The 5,196-nt window shown below is 36.4% G+C and overlaps 1 pseudogene; it reads left to right on the top strand.

Annotated features, from left to right (window-relative positions):
* Positions 1-405: 405 nt before the first annotated feature.
* Positions 406-4,809, top strand: LOC147421747 (uncharacterized; annotated as a pseudogene).
* The last annotated feature ends 387 nt before the right edge of the window (positions 4,810-5,196 follow it).

Raw genomic sequence — 5,196 nt, 5'->3', positions numbered from 1 at the left:
TTTGGGATGGAACAAAATTCCAAGGAGTGAAGAACTTTTGGGACCCATTGTCAACATATGAGCTGCCAGTTGTTTGCTCTACACCTGGATGTAAGAAGTCTTACACAACTTTTCCCTTTGACAAACGCTCTCAAAAACTTGAAGATGCATGGGATGCTGATCGAGCAGTGTACACTTTTATCTGCTCCGAATGCAAGGAAGAAATCGAATGTGAGAAAAGGTTGTGCAAGGTAATGATGTCTATCTTCCTCTTTTTCTTAGCAAAATATACACTGAATGTCCTTACTTACTCTGATTGTTGGTGTGCATAATCAGGGTGACCCTAGAAATATAGCTCTCTTGTTGCATTGGGACGGGTTTCAAACTTCAAGAACCACACAAAAAAGTTGTGGGGTTGTGGAGATTATGGTGCTCAATGCTGGAAAACAAAACTCTATGGATATCATGCCAGTCTTGTTTATTCCACAAAGCTGCAAAAAGATTATTAAGTCTTCCGGCGATGTCTTCGGATCATTTCTGAAACCATTAGTGGATGAGTTGGAATCACTGTATATTGATGGAGTGGATGTATTATATGAGTATCCACTAGAAAACATCTTTGATGATACGAGGGTGGAATCTAAATTCTGTAAGATACGAATTATGGTTATGATGGTTACCGGAGACCATCCGGCCCAATGCAAGATTGGCTTGTTCAAAATTGGGGGACAAGAGTTCTGCAGGAGAGATAAGCCACATGCATCACTTGCAAGAGATAGGCCTGGACTAGAAGGGAGGTATATTTACAATGAAAATCGCTTACAAGTCAGATACCCACCAGTTGCAAGAACAACAAACGAGATGGTTCATGCCATAGCTGAGGCAAAGAGGTGTTGTAATTTTGCTGAGAAGGATGAGATTTGGAAGAAAGCTGGTTTATCACGGGAGTCAATACTTTGGAGACTCTTTGACTTATATGGATTTGACCCCTCTCTTGACTTGGTTTTTGATGTAACGCACACCTTGTCTCTAAATGTTTTCAAGAAGTATATTGCACACTTATTCCAGAATGCAGATTCTTCAGTGAAGAAAAATATTGATGAAGCCACTTTGACTGTTACAAAATTGGCACCAGCATCTATTCGCTATGGTCGGTGGCCAAACTCACCAAGTGTCTATTATGAATCCTTCAAGGCGGAAGAGAATCAAAAGTTTATGCAGTGGTGTCTACCATATATTCTAAGAGTCGTAGATGGTATTCCGCATGAGATGCAAACTTTAGGAATCTTGTTGGTGGACATAGCACATAGCTTTTATGGCTACAGTCGAGAACATGGAATGTCGGCTACTGACATTCAGGTTATCAAATCCTTGATGCAATCTTGGAGAATCCGAAAGGAGGAATACTCAGGAGCAAACTCATCACCCTTGGAGCATGTAGCTGGAAGTGGGGAACTACTTGAGGATATTTTGCGGCATGGACTACATGACATATATTGGTGCTATATGTTCAAACGTTTAGTGAAAGCGTACAGTGCTATCAAAACAAATAGCATAAATGATGAAGCATCTTTTGTACAATTCTATCTGAGAATGTTTTTCACAAAATTATTCCAAGAAATCCAACATGATAAATATGCCCTGCTACCTTGTGATAGAGTCCTACAACAATTGCATAGTGTATTGGGTCAAACTACTGCAGCTGATTGTGCAATCGGGGCCTCCATTGAGTGCTGCACTTCACATCTTGATGGACTATTCAACGTTACTTCTATTGGAAAGGCAAGATCGTTGTGGAATGACATCTTAAAGTATGGCAAGAGAGCATCTTGTACTGATAACATTCTTATGAAGGGTATTGCAATATCAAAGAGGAGGGGTAATTATAGGGTTCCAACATCTGAGGAGGTTACCTACTTAAGGAGCTTTTGGAACATCGATGATGAAATCTTTTCATTTGGTGATGTGCAAACATATGACAAAGTCTTCTATAAAGGAGAACTTTTCAAGATTGGCAATGATGTAGTTGTAAAGGTGGACGCGTTAGACACCTTGTCTGAGGAGAGAGGTCATTGGAAAGCTCGCATAACCTCTTTCTTCTCCATGCAGCTTGATGGGAAAGCAATGATGTTTTTTGGTGCAACTTACTACAAACAATGTATTACAGGAGACAATTATTCAGAGGAACTAGTCATAGATACAATGACTGGAATGAGCATTCTTCAGAAAACACCGCTTCCATTTACTTGGGATAGTGTGCGGCCTATCTATTCTTTGCTTCATAAATTTATCCCATTGCCATTACCGAGGAGCCAAATATTGATTGCATATGAAGTTAAGGACCTAAAGCAGAGGGCTAAGCTACTAATGGAAGGCAATTGTGGGAATGTACCCTTGTGGTTGGAGCATGATGACATTGTCAAAGTCCGTTTAGAAAACAATGGTACAATACAATTCAAGCATGCTGTTGTAAGATGTGTACAATGTGACAGCAAAATCACAAAGCTTGCTATTTTGAAATCTGATGCAAGTGATCCTCATATATGGAAAGTTCATGAGGAGGAAAACACATGGAGAGATTGGGATTCTTGTGTTCTTTTAATCAAAGATTGGATTGTACTAAAACGTAAAAAAGTTAGAAATCTTGGAGAAAGTGATCGATGGATCCCTATTTTATGGAGATGTCCATAAGTCAAGGACATGAGAAAAAGACATTCATAAAGTACTTGATCACATAAGGCTTTTGCTATTAGAGAATTAAATGATTTTGTGGTTTGAATTTTATTATATGGTTGAGCATTGTTCTCTCTATGATTTATTTTCATGTTAACTTTTTGTATTGTTCGAGTAATATCTCAAGTGGCACAAATTGAAACTTTTTGGAGTCTATCTTATCTGCATATGTCGACTACTCTTGTAGGGCTCGCATGGATCTTCCACACTCAATTTTTCAGCAACTAGTTTCACTTCCTCATAAGGAGACTGTGAAACTACTCGACGCTTGGAGGGAACATCACTCTTTGGGTAACAAAAGGGTTGTTGGTAACTCAACTAGTTCTCTTCCATATGATCCGATCATATATGATCAAGTCTTTAGAGCTCCTCCTCCTAAACATAGAGAGCACAATAAGTTGTATGGTAGAGAATTTCTTAAAAAAGAGGATCATGGTCAGTATAGAGTATTGTGTGCAAATTATGGGATGGTGCGAGGGTGGTTTGCAAAGGTAGGGCCAATTGCAGATTTGAGACATAATAGCAAGGGTAAAGATATGGTTTTGAGTATCATCCGAGAGAAGATGGGTGAGCTAAAGCCAGTGAAAGTATATGGTGTGGAATATTTGTGGAAAGAGTCCGACATTTACAATTGGTGTATAAAGTCATTGGCGTCCAAAAGAAAGTGGACCAAACAAAAGGCTTGCAAAGGCGCTATAATGGTATAAGTTTTTGTATTATCTTTTTATTTTGCTTTCAAATCATATGCTATGTAGATGTTTATCTTATTCTTGAGTTATGTTACATTTTTAAGGATACTCATGATGTTCAAGAGCTTGACAATGATGGTGTAGAGAAAGAGACAGAATTATCATCAAAGGTAATAGTATAGAATGATTTTTAAGAGTTTTGATATTAACTTTCTTATTGAGTAATTTTTATTAGGACGAGGATGCTTCCAAGCAAAGTTATGATGAGAACTTTGTAGATGTGGTAGAGGGCGATAAAGACATCTCAGAATCCACACTGGTAATTGATATATACTATTCTTTATACAAGTGTAATGCCGATCTTTTAAGATTTTTTAAAGTTTTGTGTATGTCTTATGTATTCAGAAAGAACCTGATGTATACATTCCAGAAATATCTTGGGACAATGATGAAAATCATATGGCTGCATATGAGGTATATGAAGATCATGCTACTTCTTTTGCTCTCTCTCATTTCATATCTACATGATGATTTATTTATGTGAAAATGTTGGCTTAGGAGTATCAAAATTTTATGAAAGAAAATATCTTTTCTAGTGCACTAGGAGATGTGGATTCAATGTCTTTGTCTGCTGGTGATAAGTCTCATGAAACTTCAATCGAGAAGCCGGTGGGATTTTGTTCATGTTTTTTTCCCATTGTGTAACATTTTTAGAGATGTAAAAAATATCAAGTTGTGTTTTTTGTGTTGGTAGATATCGGATAAGTTAAATAAAGTTGAAAAAATTGCATCTAAAGGGTGCGATGAAGAGCATTCTAGAAAGAGTACTCGAAAACGGAAGGTATTCAAATTATACTATTAAACTAATGCTAATTGTAAACTTGTTAAATAAATGTCATTAAAGTAAGCTTGGGTTATGTCTTAGGCTACAACTAAGCTTTCTGAACTCCTTCAAAAAAAAAAAGAAGGGTCAAAAGCTAAGAGGATTCAAAAGTCAAAGGTAGCTGTTTTGTTTTTTGTTGATGGCTCTAAACACTTATACTATGGTAATAAATCTAAAGTAATGTTTCTTGTCTCTCTTTTTAGGATGTTGAGAAAGATGTTTTTGTTTCTAATGAGAAGGCTACCTTGGAAGTGCAGGTTTGTTTTCAATCTTACAAATATATCTTATGCTTACTCTCGAAAAGATTGCAACCATATTCTCTAATTTAACTCTTTATTGTGTAGGCACGCAAACTCACTAGAGAAGATCAAGAAACCATTCTGATGAAATGGTTTGGGGTTAGAAGAGTGGAAGAAGTGTATCCATTTGTGAAGCCTACTTACATGGCTTTAAAAAAAACGAACTCCTTTTTTTGTAGAAAAACGTGTGAAACTAGCTCTTCTACTATGTGTGAAGATTTGGTAGCTTGGCTTTTATTAGAAGGCATGATGATTGTAAGACTTGAAAAGATTGGCTCTCTTTCTTTGAAGGATGTAGAAGTAGCTAATGATAAAGACTAATGGTTGTATGATGGACTTTGTAAGAATTTTTGAGAGACATCTATATGAAAGTGATCATTTTTAGTTTTCTATTTAATCTTTATCTCTTTTAGTCAAAAAGTATGTGCTATTTTGTATATGTTATGTTAAATTGATTATTTATGTGGATTATTATAATACAACTACATAGATAGCATTGTGTGGTTACAACTATGTAGATGAAAGAAGAATTTCTTACTATATGGTTAGTTAAAACTCCCATATAGCTATAATATTATGGCTACAGCCATATAGGAGATTCCGAGTCAAAATA

The sequence above is a fragment of the Adiantum capillus-veneris genome, chromosome 27, assembly GCF_014529385.1.
Source record: "Adiantum capillus-veneris isolate H3 chromosome 27, ASM1452938v2, whole genome shotgun sequence".
In the NCBI taxonomy this organism is placed as follows: Eukaryota; Viridiplantae; Streptophyta; class Polypodiopsida; order Polypodiales; family Pteridaceae; genus Adiantum; species Adiantum capillus-veneris.
Note: the sequence above shows the minus strand (reverse complement) of the source record. Positions and strands in the feature narration are given on the sequence as shown.